Source organism: Myotis yumanensis, unplaced genomic scaffold (genome assembly GCF_028538775.1).
Source record: "Myotis yumanensis isolate MYYU_CA2020_CCGP unplaced genomic scaffold, mMyoYum1.0.hap1 SCAF_7, whole genome shotgun sequence".
NCBI lineage: Eukaryota > Metazoa > Chordata > Mammalia > Chiroptera > Vespertilionidae > Myotis > Myotis yumanensis.
The window spans coordinates 41,213,336-41,228,092 of record NW_027223758.1 but is presented as its reverse complement, the minus strand read 5'-3'; the positions used below and the strand labels follow the sequence as shown (position 1 = coordinate 41,228,092).

At 44.9% G+C, this 14,757-nt stretch overlaps 1 long non-coding RNA gene and 1 pseudogene across 1 annotated transcript in view; one reads left to right on the top strand and one right to left on the bottom strand.

Moving 5' to 3' along the window:
• The window catches only part of LOC139013898 (uncharacterized), a 214,028-nt gene that overhangs the window by 142,960 nt on the left and 56,311 nt on the right, over nucleotides 1-14,757 (top strand). The window contains exon 4 of the long non-coding RNA XR_011472159.1: nucleotides 8,519-8,651. This is a non-coding gene — a long non-coding RNA (uncharacterized lncRNA). The remainder of the gene's footprint in view (nucleotides 1-8,518; nucleotides 8,652-14,757) is intronic.
• On the bottom strand, nucleotides 3,849-3,996 carry LOC139014814 (U2 spliceosomal RNA; annotated as a pseudogene).

Sequence of the window (14,757 nt, the reverse complement as noted above, 5' to 3'; positions counted from 1 at the left end):
AAAATGTGTGCATATTTTCACTGGCAGGAAATACACCAGAATACATGTGACTCTTAAAAATTATTTTCTGTATGTTCCAAATTCTTAAAAACAAACATGATTAAAAGGAGTACAGATGGCAGGAGGCTTGGCTAAACTACTGGTATTATTGTGCCTTTTATTCTATCATCTTACTGTGTGGGAACTGGGAGGAAATGGCTTTCCCCAGGTGAGGTCCACGAAGCAATGGAACTTTGTGTGTTGATCACACACCGTGTCCCACATCTGGGCCAGGTGATGGGTGGGAGGAAGTGGGGAGTGTGCAAAGGGCGTTAGAGTCTGGATGGAGAGGAGGAAGCCCACAAGAAGACAACAGAGCCATGGTCACATGGCTTTTGCCCTTTCCAAGAAGGGCTCCCGCTATGAGATTTGGAGTTAGTGAGAAGTGGACTTGGTCTAGACCTTGGAGAGTGAAAATGTCTCAATGAGTAGTTCACTGCTTTGGGCTGGAGCCATTGATCACTGGTGTGGGGAAGCCAGAGGTGTGCTGGGCTAGGGGAGGGGAAAGATGACTCCATTCAGATAGAGTGGGGGAATGCTAAAGTCCCGGTGCCTGCTGGGACTGTCACTACTGAGCCTCCAGGCTTGGCGGTTCATGAGAGACAATGCCCTGTAGAATATGGGAAGCAAGGGGCCTGGAATGGGGGGCTGGCTTAAGTTCCTCTCTCCACATGTCTTCATTAACTCTGGAGAAGGGACAGTGCCCGAGAGATGATGGGAGGAGTAGAAAGGGAGCAGAGCTCAAATGGTGTGGGGGACGGGGAAGAGCAGGAAGGGGTATCTGCTGTCAGACAGCCTTTAGCACTAATTAACTGGTGGAAAAGAGGGCAAGGGGTGCCACCTGTCATCTGTAGGCATGTGAGTCATGCAGTCCCCTCCACTTTCAGTCTCAGACTTACATGTTTGCTGCCACAGAAACTACTTTTCTTCCTCGCCTTTCTCTCAACCCCTTCCCTGCCCTTCCCCGCCCCCCACAATGTGGATTTGGGGCTGTTTCTAAGTTTTCTACCACTCTGGGCTGCTGTGGGGAGAGGAGGGACTCTGGAAGAAGAGCCATGCCCTGGCCTATTGGCATCTCTGCTAAGAGCTGATGGAGGATGCATGTAAATATATTCTTTGGGGAAAGGCAATGATAAATCTCTCTCCATTCATCGAGTGCCTCCTGGGAGTCAGGCACTGCTATCCATATGCACTGGAAACAGAGCAGTGAGCAAAGAGACAAGACTGCCTGCCTTCATGGAGCTTATACTCTTGGGTGGGCAGAGAGATGATAAGCAAATAAACAATCAAAATGTACAGTACTCCCGGCCTCCTGGCTCCCCCCTTTCAGACATAGGAGTCAGGTTAAAAGACTGTCCATCTGGTAATGCCACAGCTCTGCATTTGAATCTGGGTCTATTATTTGCTATCTTGGTAATGCTGAGCAAATCTATGAACCTTGCTCAGATTTTGTTCGCTTGTCTACAAGAGGAGGTTACCAGACAGAGCCGAGAGGGTCAAAGGAGATCCAGGCGCTCCACCCACAGAGGAACACAAATCCAAGCTCCTGCTCACTCACCTTACTGTCCTCTTCTCCCCAAGGAGTTGCTACATCTTTCCCTTTTCATTTCATTGCACACTGCTCTTAGTTTCATTTTCTCTCACCCGGTTTATACCAACTGATTTTACCCAGCTTGACACCCAAACATGGCGGTGGGTGGTGCCTTGGATATGTCGCCGTCAGCCAGTCCCAGGGTTGGAAGGAAACAGTGCATGCTTTTCTGTGGCTGGTGCCCTGGCCGTAAAAATGCAGGCCGGGAGCTTCCCGGGGCACGAAGCATTTTCCAGAAGCACTGAATTTACTTCCAGCAGGCTCTTCCTGGTGCCTTTCATTGAACAAAGGGTTTGTTTCTACCTCCTCCTAGCCCTGGAAACCTGTGTTCACAGTGAGCTGCTTTTTTTGTACACAGTGCATGGATCATGCAATAAAACATGGCCTTTTGGTTTCTTTTCTCCACGTATTGATCACTGTTCTGAATTTTCCATTCCAGCTTTGTCCTGCTATGATTTATTTTTAAAATAGAAGGCAGGTCATTCTTCCTCAAGCTTCTCTTCCTTTCTTTTGTTGTTTTTCATTTTTACCTACCTACTAAGAAGAGAAAAATAGAGAAATGATCCAGGCCTGGATTTCTCAAACTGGAGGATACATACCTCTGGGGGAATCTGTGGCCATGTATCAGAGGGTAGTTTTTAAAATACAAATGAAGCATGGAACAGCTTTCTGGAGCATTATTTTACCCAAAGATTCAGCAGAGAATATTTTCATATTAAAACAACAAAGATTTATTATGGAGTTGATTACAAAACCCACATTAACTTTTAGGTCAAAAACAGACTTTTAGGTAGAAGGAAGATAAGAGTGAGTCCTACACACCAAGCTTTGATACCGCCAGCTCTCAGGATGCTGTTAACCAGCCTGTAACCTCAGGCTAGAGCAGGGGTGGGCAAACTTTTTGACTCGAGGGCCACAATGGGTTCTTAAACTGGACCGGAGGGCCGGAACAAAAGCATGGATGGAGTGTTTGTGTGAACTAATATAAATTCAAAGGAAACATCATTACATAAAAGGGTACAGTCTTTTTTTTTTTTTTTTTGGTTTTATTCATTTCAAACAGGCCGGATGCGGCCCGCGGGCCATAGTTTGCCCACGGCTGGGCTAGAGGTTGCAGGCTTCTGTGGAGTATCTGAAAGGCCCAGAGGAAAGACCATTTTTAATAACATTTGGGGAACCCACTCCAAATAAAAAGGCAAGGTTCCCACCCAATCTGTTATTTCTGCCACACTTTTAAAGATGAGTGAACAGCCCAGGACCACTCAAGTTTTGGAAATTGTGGGTTAGCATTCAGTTCCATCTCTGCCTCCTTTCAGGCTGTCTTCCTATACACTAGCACCCAGCAAGCTAAACCTACATGTCCCAGACTCCCTTGCAGCTAGGATAAGAGAGGCTATTTGATTCCACCAATGAAAAGCACTTGAACAATTTTGGAAGATGGAAGGGAGGTAGAGACCATCTTCCTTTAGCTTTGGGCTGTTTTTCTGCAGGCAAGGAAGGTGTCCTACAGCAGCCCTCCCAGGGCCTGTCTCAGGCTTTGTGGGAAGTAAGTGACTGTTGAGGCCTCATGAGTTGTGGCTGCTTCCTGATCCTTGTATTGCATCTCTGGCAAAGTGTTCTTGAATTGAATTGAATTCTTCCTGTGGCAGCCTCCTGACTTCCTGTCTCTGGATGGGACAAAGTAATAGCTCCCGTGAAAGGTAGTTCTCTGAAGTTGTTAGGAGCTCAGCATAAATCCTAGAGCCCAGACCTCCAGCCCTTCCACTAATTTTGAAAGCATTCAATTCCTTGTATTTAATCCCTTTATACTTTAATATATAGAGTGATTTTATGGACAATTTCTAGACCTTGACCAATACACTATTAGGTAGTCGATGGCAAAGATTGCTAACTTTTTACTAAGATCTAGTCTCTTTAATTCTAAAACTCTGGAGTTTTAGCTGCAAATATGGCTATCTTGCATAGTACTATTTCCCATTCTCCCTTGCAGCTGTGTGACCATGTGACTAAGTTCTGGTAATACAGTATGATCAGAAGTGATGTGTGTGCTACTTCCAGGTCTTTCCCTCTGGGTGGGATGCAGCTATGATAGTGGGACCTGAGGCAGCCAACTTGAACCCAGAGATGAAAGTCATATGTTGAAGCTTGCAGAGTCACATGACCAGAACAACCTATGCCTGGACAAGCATGTGACAAAAATAAAAGTCTATATTGAAGCTAGGGTTTTGGGAAACTGTTATAGCAGCTTAGACAGAAATCTAACATATAAAACCTATACTTTTGGGAAAGTATCCAATAGGAAAGACAAATTAAACTGATAAGAACAGATACTATACTTGATCTTAGCCAAAAGGCCGAGAAGTGATAGGAAAGACAAATTAATGGGAAAAAAGGAACTCAGAAAACAGAGACTATATATAGAACAGGAGACAACTATTTTTAAAAAGAACCCATAGATAACATTCTCAGGGGTACAAGAAAAGATATTCATGGAAAAAAATAACAGAATGTGATCAATGCAATGAAACACATCGATCTCAGAACACTTGGAATAAGGAGAAAATCCTTGAGGTATCAGCGCTCATACATAAAAAGCACTAGCCATCAGAATGACACCAGATTCTCGCCAGTAGCACAAGAAGCTGGGAGGCACTGGAACATCATCAAAATTCTGAGACAGAGTGATTTGCAGTTTAGAATTTTCTATCTGGCCAAATTATCAATAACATGTGCCCAATATGGGGGAATTTCTGATATGCAAAATATGGGCTATTCTTTCATTCATCTTTTGGAAAGAAGCTATTGGAATGCACACCTCCCCAATAAGGGATTAAATCCAGAAAGAAGGGCTAGGAATGAGATATAAGAGGCAATTAATATGGGAGAGAGGCTGTTCTGGGGTAAATTGTGTCTCTCAAAAACTCCTATGTTGAAGTGGTTAACCTCATTTGGAAATAGAGGTATTGCAGATGTAATTTGTTGAGATGAGGTCACACTGGAGTAGGGTGGGCCCCTAATCCAATGTGAGTTGTGTCCTTATAAAGAGAACACCATGGGAAGATGGAAGCTATGCTGCCACACGTTAGTCACTACCAGAAGCTACGATGAGGCCTGGAACAGATCCTTTCCTCATGCTTCCAAAGGAAGTGTGGCCCTGCCAGTGCTTTGACTTTGGACTTCTAGCCCCTGAAACTTTGAGACAATAAATTTCTGTGTTTAAGTCACTTGGCTGTGGTACTTTGTTATGGCAGCCCTCAGAAACTAATATAGAGGAGAAGGGACATCACCAGATAATGGGAAGGGTGGCCCCAGAATGAGGGTGGGACAGCAGGCCCAGTGAACAGCCCGTCCACCTGGAATAAGAAGACAGAGGCTCCAGGAATGGTGTCTTCAGGAGGAAAACCACATTACTGTATCATGTCCTGTTTTCCCAAGTTCAAAGTAATACAGGGAGATTTACAGCTCTGTTGATGAGCTTGGGAAGTATTGAATCCAAGACCCACATAAAAAGGAAGCGCAGTTATAGAAAACTACTTGGATTAGCAGTAAGCAGTACCTAATCAAAACAATGTACACCCTGATATTTGACTTACCCCAAAATTGTCATTTAACTAAACCGGGAGGAGGGAGAGTGGAAAGGGGGGCAGCAGCCTAGCCAGTGTTGTTGAGTGGTTGAGGATCATCCCATGAACCTAGAGGTTGCTGGTTCGATTTAGAGTCAGGGCGAACGCCGGGATGCAGGCTTGATCCCTGGTGGGGAAGCGCAGGATGCAGCCGATCGATGTTTCCCCTCTCATCAATGTTTCTGTCTCTCCCTCTCCTCCTCCCTTCCTCTCTCTGTAAAAATCAATAAGAAATCTTTAAAAAAGAACAAAGAAAGGGGGGCAGCAAATGAGAGTTAAATTCTCTTATCCTATAATAAAAATCAACAGACAATATTAAAAATAAATAAAAGCAAGAAATGCAGCATAAGCATATTATTTGAAGGTTAGCAGCTGAAAATAGCTAACAGAGTTTTTTTTTTTGATTTTTTGTTTTTTTTTAAATGGTTGTCCAGGAAGCAGGACTTGGAGATGAGAAGGATTAGGGTTGGGGGTTTGTTATTAAAAATAAAATCTTCCATTTTCTTTTTTCTTACCCAGAGTAGAGATGGAGAATAATTTTCTGTGCCTCACGGATCAGTCTCAGGTCCTTGCTGACAGTTGTCATACCCAATAGCCTTTTGTTTAGTTTACCTGTTTTAGTCATTTCTCTCACATCTCAGTTATTTCCCTGTTCCTTCAATCATGTCAGTCACTTTTTTCAGTTCTCAATCTACTTTCTCTTCATCCTTCCAAAAACATGGTAATCACAGAAGGCCTGTTCCATGGAGCACTAAAGAAAGTTTGCTTCCTGGCTAGATGGCATTCGCTTGATGCCATTCATTGAATCCATTTTGCTTCTTCTGCCATTCTAGAGGGAGAGACCTGAAACTTACGTTTAGGTCCCTTTGAGCTCTAGCCTCACCTACAGTCATAACAAAGACCAATCTTGTGTCTGAGTAGTTCAAGTTCATTCCTGAGTTTTGTTTCATGTGCCCATAGTGCACTAGCCTGTTTTCTGTGGCCTGTTCAACTTAGTCCAATGTATTATATGACCCATGGATAGTTTGCATTATTAAAATTCTGTCATCTGGACTACAGATAAAGATGGGTAATCCAAAGACCGTCTCTTCCCTTCTGGTATGTCTCTCTTTCAATTTGTGGTCAGGGCACATGCCCGGATTCTGCGAAATGGCAAACATTGGGAGGCAGATTCTGGTTTCAATTCTACAGACCCAATCTCAGTATTGTGTGAAAACAAAACTGGATTCTGGCATTTTGAATGAATCGGAGAGCTAATAGTTTAGTATTTCCTGGTTGCTGGTTTGCAGTGCAGGAAGTGGATTTGGGCTAAGCCAGCCTCTTTGTGCCAGTCTCCAAACGTTGCAGCACAAATGGGTAGCATTCATTCATTCATTCATTCAACAAACATTTATTAAGTGCCATGGTGCACAAATGTAGGAGGCACAAAACAGATACTTGTCAAATAAAATTGTGTGACAATGAACATCAACTCACTGAGGCGATGGGGCAAAAAGGAGAGGAGCCTGGTGGAGACTGGATCCCTGCCACCTTGTGTCAGAGCTCTGGTTGTTGACCCCTGGCCTGAACCGTAGCAAGCCGCTTGTCACTGAGCCCGTCACGTGGGGCAGAAGCAAACGCCTTGCTGAGGTCTCAGGTCGATTACATCTATTGCTTCCACCTTATCTACATGGCCTGTCACTCTATCATAGAAGGAAATTAAATTGGTCCGACTTGATTTACTCTTTACACGGCTGTGTCCATAAGCTCCCCAGGCCTTGCCCCCTTCTGCCTGACTGCACATTGATTGCTTGATGATTTGTTCTAGCATCTTCCCTAGAAGTCAGGTTAAGCTTATCAGGCTATAAGGAATATGGTCGTCTTTTTCTGCTTCTTTAAAGATGGGTATCGTGTTTGTTCTTTGTGACAGTCCCGAGGTAACGCCCCTTCTCTGGGAAATGCTCAGAATAATTGCTGGTCCCTCCCCAGTGGTCACTGCCAATTGCCCACGTCCATTCAATCGAGTGTTGTGAGTCCCTGTGGGTTTAGTTTCAGGCAGCTTTTTGCAAAGGACGATCTGCTCGATTTCAGGTCTCCTGGCCCCAGCAATGTCACACGAGCTGGGACTCCATGTCTAAAAACAAATCAAGAGTTAAAGATAAAGAAAGACGCAGAGGAAACCTGTGTTCACCAGCCACAGTGGGGCTGAAAGGAGGTCAGACAAGACGTCTGCTTGTGGTTGCTTTCTGAGAGTAACCCACAGACCCGACAACAAAATGTAACATCTTTTGGTAAAGACAGATGTAAAAATACACATTAAAACCTCTGCTATTTTGAATCCTCCCATTACTGCTTTCCCTCTTTGTCCGCGGGGAATGGTATTTTTCTGGGCTTTTCTTTTGTGTAATGTAAATGAAGAGTATTTCTGGTAAAATTTCATAAAAGCCTGTCTGCCCTTTCTGCCCTCGTGCCTTCTTGGTCGGGCCATTTCTTTGTTCTTCCCTCCCTGCTCCCCTCTCCTCTCCCACCTCATAGGCTCCACCTCTCCCACTGAGAGGTCCCTGCACGAAGCTCCATCTTGCTGCTCCCTCCTGCTTTCTCTGATCCAGTGTTTGTCCTGAGCCCCCTGAGTTTATTGTTTAAAGGGCACTTGCTCCCCCCACATATTTCCTTACCTATTTTATTTTTTCCCTCCTTTAGGTAGTAAGAAACTTCTTATGAATTCCTTCATTTTGTAGAAATCTGCTTTTTAAACGTTCTCTCTTACTCTTTTCTCCTTTTTTCTTCATGACCAATTTCTACTTAGGATCATAGAGTTTTGCACCCTCCAAATTCTAATTCTTGTCCTCTAACGAAACAAATCAAGAAAAAGTAAATATCTCCTAATGTACCATTAGAATTGTCAATTCTTGTCCTGATTTAGTCTGCAGATATTTTAATAGAGAAGATATTTTCTGTTCTCTCTCTCTCTCTCTCTCTCTCTCTCCCCTCATTCACACACGTGCGCACCCGCCCACCCACACACATACACACACACACACACACACCATCACCCCAAGATGCCAACCTTGCATTTCTTTGCAGATCTCAGTTCTCCCATGAGTCCCTGGATATGCAGTTAACTGTATGCTTCACACTCACTAAAATAAATGGTTTAGTTATTATCCCATGAAGGAACCAAGAAACTCCACCCAAAGCCTAAAACTCTTTCCAGCTTTATTTCTTTTCACTGTTCTCCCTCCACCCTAACCCTCTCACACACAACTTTTCTGCATTTCTCCTTCAGTGTCTTCCTGCTCCTCTCCTGGGAGGGGGTAGCCCTTGCAGAAGGCAGCTATGTCGGAATGTATTCCTCACTCAGCTGAGCTTCATCAACCACGATGCCAATAACAGCTCCTCCCTACGCAGCAGGGTTCAAGGTAAGACTGAATTCTGTTCACCTCCTCCCACCCCCGTGTGAGTCAGTGCCTCGGGCTGGCTCAGTGGCTCTCAACTTTGGCTGTACATTAAAATCACCTGGGGAGCTTTTAAAACTTCTGCCCAGACCAATTAAATCAGAACCTCAGAGGGCAGGGACCCACACAACAAAAGGTATAAAACTGCTCAGGTGACTGAAATGTGCAGCCAAGGTTGAGAGCCACTGAGATGGTTGGCCTGTATTTTCAGGCAGCCCGACTCGGGTGGGGCCGAGACCCTGTTGAGTCTCTGTCTTCCCCTCTTCCCAGTGCGTTGGCTCTGTGGCCTCATGGCAGTGGTTGTCAATCTCTCTGTGTTCATGTTACACTCTTGAACCCGGCAGCACACTGGAAGTGATTCAAGACTCAAAATAACACCGACCGGCTGGCAATTAGTGCAGCGCAGCTGGCCCCGGTCATCTGTGTGTCTGTAAAAGTGACTGCACACGCGATTGAGTGAGCTGCCATCTCCCACTGGTTGGAATGCCTGGGCTCTGACTGAGCTCTCTTACACTCTCAAGGCCAAGTTCTTACTTGCTCCAGTGAGCACTCCTTTCTTTGGCACCACCTGACATCACACTATGCTTCTTGCCTATTTCTCTCAATAAGTTTTACCCAATTGTACCCTGTGGTGCTAGAGCTACTTAAGTTCCACATGAAAGGCACCAAAGTAGCAGTATTGTCACAAAAAATGCCATACACTTTGACTGCAGTGTAGGGTACTCCTATGAAGAGGTTTGAAAAATGAGCTACAACAGAGCAGTTGAGATCCCGCACCCTAATCACTGCAGCCAGAATCTTCCCTTATCTCTGGCCCAGTTCCCCATGTAGGCAAGGTAGGCACTTACCTCCTCAGCCCCTGCCTCCTGCAGGCTCTGGGCTCCCTCTGCCAGGAGCTGGTCCCATCCTAGGAGGAAGCAGGCAGTGAGTTTTCTGTCTGAGTGGAAGCTGCACCTCTGCAGAGCTGTCCTTGTTACTGATGTCGCCCCTTCCCCTCTGCTGCTTTCTGACTCCTGGCCTCACCTCAACTCCTGCTATCCTGGTTTCTCTTCCTGCCCATCTCCCACCCTGACCACCAGCCCTGTCTCCTAGACCTCTCCTTCCTGGGCCTGCATCCACCCTGCTCCCCTTGCACCCCACCATGACTCTCCCGGCCTGGCTGTCTGGTCTGACTCTTGCCACCACCTTTAGGCCCACCAAGAGAAAGAGCTGTCCTCAGCCCATGGTCAACGTCAGAACTCTGCTTTGTTCTACCATCTGTCGAGTGAGCTAGTCAGGCTGGTCCCTGTGACCTAGAATCTATGCTCTACCTTTTCCTCGGATGGTTCCCTTCTTCTGGCCTTGCTTCATCTTTGTTACCAATTGTTGGGCTTCTTGGTTCCATTTGACCCAGTATGTGACGGGATCTCTGATCCCAGTGGCAGTGTTGAGAGAGACCTTCTGTCTGTCTCCTGCTTCCTCCTCAGAGACACCTGAGCCGGAAAGATGAAGGGACCAACCAAGAGAGTGAGGAGCTCAGGCACCAGGAGAGGCTGTGTCCTTTCCTCCTGAAGCCATTTATGAGGTCACCCACTTGGAGACCCCAAGACAGGGGGAATTCAGCCATCTCCCAAGACCAGTACCTGGTCATGGCTCCATATCGTTGACCAAGAGACAGCCATTTATTAGCCTCTGTGGTTTCTTCAGTCCCCCAAAAGCAAAGAGAACAAACACATGTTCCCTTGGGATGTGACAGGAACCCATGGGGAAGCTAGCCCCTGAAAGGACGCTTGGTTCCTCCTTTTGCAGGGCTCAGTGCCCCGTCAGAGTATGTGGGCCAAAACAGGTTGACTTTGAGGAGGTAAGAACAGTAGCCGTGTCCTGCATAATAGCCCTTTCCATCTTAGCTTCCACTTCTCCCTCAGGCTAAATACTCTCAGGTTCATGTGGAAAGAGTGAATGAGGCCAACCCAAACCTCACAGAGTGTGGGCACTGAAGAGGATCCTCTGGACCATCTTGTTCCAAGATGGTGCTCTGGGGGGTCAGCTCCAATCAGCTGGTAGGCTCTGCCAGGAGAGCCAGGTACAGGTCCCCAGACTGCTGTGTGGACTGGTCATAGAGAGTGTAGTAATCAGTGACCAATGTCTGCCGTAGGTGCACAAATGGCATTATATGCTGTGTATTCACTCACTCTGACCTGCTCCAACAATTTCACTTCCAGAGAAATGAGGGGGCCTGCCTAAAGTCACAAAACTAGTTAGCAGAAGCAGGAACTGAACAGAAATTGCTGACTTCTGGTCCACTGCCTTTAGCAGGTACTTTCCAAGGTGTGCCATGAGGTCAATGCCCATATTTCCAGTAGACACTTCCTATGTGAACTGGGAAAGCTTATGAAGCCCAGTTATGTTGGTGGCTCTGGGTTCTCTGTGGAGACATTCTCAGCAAAGCCAGTCAACTTGGTGTCTCTCTCCCTTTCTTACTCATTTTCTACCTCTCAACTGAGTTTTTTTCTGAATCAAAAAAGAAGTTGTAGTATATTTATGATAGAATGCTATTCAGCCATAAAAAATGAGGAAATCCTACCATTTACAACATGGATGGACCTTAAAGGCATTATGCTAAGTGAAATTGGTCAGAGAAAGACAGATACTGTATAATCTCACATATATGTGGAATCTTATGCAAACAAACAAACAAAAACAACCCAACATCATAGAAAGAGAGATCAGTCTTGTGGTTACCAGAGGTGGAAAGGAGGGGGGGGGTGCAGAAATTGGAGGAAGATGGTCAAAAGGTACAAACTTGCAATTATAAGATAAGTAAGTACTAGGGATGTAACATACAACATGATGACTACAGTTAACACTGCTATAAGAAAATTGTTAAGAGTTCTGTGAGTTCTCATCATAAGAAGAAATTTTTTCCTTTTTTCTGTTTTTAATTGTATCTATATGAGAAGATGGATGTTAACAGAACCTATTATGGTAATCATTTTACTATGTATGTAAATCAAATCATTATGCTGTACACCTTAAATTTATACAGTGATATGTATATACAGGGTGTTCTAAAAATGTATATACACTGTAATGGCTGATAGTTCAATATTGAAAATGGAATTTATTTTAATAAACACTGCCTTTACTATTATTCAAAGTGTTTGTATACATTTTTGGGGACACCCTGTGTGTGTGTGTGTGTGTGTGTGTGTGTGTGTGTATATAAATTATTTCTCAATAAAACTAGGGGGAAGCACATTTTCAACCAAACTACCACACTCTACTGAAAGTTCTCTCCTGAAAGTTCCAAACCTATGCTTGTAGCCTAACTTCTGGGTAAAATTTAGCCCTGCCTAAAAAAGGGGGCCAAGACAAGCTTGTCAAACCCTCTAGGCTTCAAGTTCCCTGTAGGACCTCCGCCAGCCAGGGGTAATGAGAAGTTGGAAGGACTCCCTGAGCTCAGACCCATTAAAAGTGCTTCTGTAGGCACTAATGGCGTTGCACACACTGAGGGGAAAGATCAGATGAATGCCTCAAGCTTCCATCTATAATCCTAGAAAAGTGGTCTGATTAGGAGCCCAGTTACATATGACAGAAAGCGCAGAGTCCTCTAGAGTCCAGAATCAGGCTGTTCCCCTTTAGTGCGCCTCCACGCATACACCTGGACAATCCACTACAAGCCTAAATGGTATATGTTGAGGGTAATTGAGCACTGAATGTTCACCAGGACAAAGATCTAAGTGGCTCTAGCCATCATAGGATTAGAATCCTTGCAGAAAACTGCTATGTCGGGCCCACTTCTAGCTATAGCCCCTCTGATGGGTTGACACTGGACGTCAGTGACGCTGGAGAAGGCAGTCAGTTCATTCTGACTCTTCCTGTCATGATAGTCCTCCAAGTCCTCCTTGGCAAGGTCCTTACCTTCCTGTGAGGTCACAGCAACAACAATAGAACAGCATGGGACTTCCTGAGACATCTTTGCTGAAAGAATGGCACTCCAGGGGTGGAAGCTGCTGCATCAAGGCAGGTGAAGGGCGAGAGGAAAGGAGGGCTGGCTCCTAGAAGTAGCATGGCTCGTGGCCCATGGCCTGGCAGAAAGAACACACCTGAAAAACTGGTTCCAGGTCACCATTTCTAACTGGTCCTCAGTTTGCAGAACCCAAGTTTCCTCATTGTACATTTCTGATAATGCTGTTGAGGTCAACTAGGATAATTGGCATGAAAATACTTTGTAATCAGTGAAGACTAGTCCAGGTACGAGATAGTGTCACTCTCCCCAGCATCCCCTTACACAAGCGTGCTGAACTGCCAGGATGCCAGCCCCTTGCAAGGTAGCCATCTGGCCAGAAAGGAGGGCAAAATGCCTCTGTCCTGTTTGCACCTAAAATGTACTGATAGCAAACCCTTGTTAGAATCTGTACATCATCAGGATCAACTCTAATGGTTTGAAAATCTGGCCTCAAATATTAACTTCAATTTCTTAAATTTGTAGAGTAACAAATTCTCCTATGTTGTAGGTAGATGGTTTACGTGAATTCATTTTCAGGAATGCTAGGCTTTTTAGTGTCTTTTTTGCATCCTACTTGCTCTCCCTAATGTTGGAAGACATCCACTGAGTCTGCTAGTCACATGTCTCTCTGCCATTCAGTTTGCTGTGGAACCCTGCCTGTCACTGGAGGTCTCTGGACAGGCTGATGAGAGCTGACAGCTTCCCTGCTGGATGCTGCCTTGGGATTCCCAGGGCGCTCCTGCCGCAGCTTCTGAACTGAACGGTGCAGACCCAGGGGCCTTGGATGTGGTGCTTTCTTTGTTCCTCTGAGATGCTCTCCTGCTTTTGTTCTGTTTGTCCATGTCCATTACGACTGGTCCAGGTCACTGCGTCCTTGATGACGTCCTCCGAGAAGCAGGGATATGGAATAAGAGTTTTGTCCCACACCCAGAGTAATAGTAAATGAAGAGGATACATGCTTTCTACACCAGCGATGGGGACATTTTGGCTTCTTTTCTCTGGGCCAACTCAAAGGAAATTCAAATTCTAAATCCCAACCGTTCATCCCTATTCCCACTTGTTTGCCCCAGCGAGCCTCAGTCAAAGGCTTTTGGGGGAAACTAGAATCCTGGGACATTGAAAATATTTTTTCAAGGCCACATGGTTAGTAAGTAGCCTGACCAGGATCCAGGAGCAATGAAAGGAAGAGCAGGGTCCATTTAGCATTGAAACCAAGCAAAACACAGGGCCAGTGTGCATGGCAAGGGGGAGACCTGCTTAAGAAACAGTATATTGAAGATTATTCCATATCAATACATGCAGAGTTCTTCAGCTGAATATTCCATTTCTGGGTGTGTCACAATTTATTTTCAACAATTAACATCAAAACCACCATAGTGTTACACCTGGCTATAATTTGCTGTGTGTGTATACATGTGTGCGTGAATAGTCAACAGTTAAAATAATCTTTATCTCTGTGGAGGTACATGTATGTATTTGTGTAAGGATATGTATTCATATAATTAATTCATATAATTAAGCTCACATAAGTAGTAAATACTCTTATTTGTTAGATGGTGTTTCTTTTAGTTTTTAAAAATGAATCCCTTGTTCTTTTTATAGTCTTAGATTAAAAATTTGTCCACATTTCAAATATTCTTTCAATCAGTTGCTTTAATATAAAATTTCAGTGCGTCTTTAAAGTTACTTCCACATATATAGACACATACACAGATACAGACACACATGCACATATAGACACCCCCCCACAGACACACACACAGACACACGCACCCATACACACATGGACACAGACACACATGGACACACGCATGCACACGCAGACACACACAGAGGCATAGACAGACAGACATAGGCACACACAAACACTGACATACAGACAGACACATACAAATACAGACACAGACCCACATATATGTACACACAGAAATACATGCATACGTGCACAAACACAGACACACATATGCATACACATGCACATGCACACTGAGCTTGGCTTTTGGTTTTTGGTCTTCCATGTTTATACAGTTCCTCTCTCCCACTATCCCTGTAGAACAAGAATATCAGCAGTTTTTTTAGTGG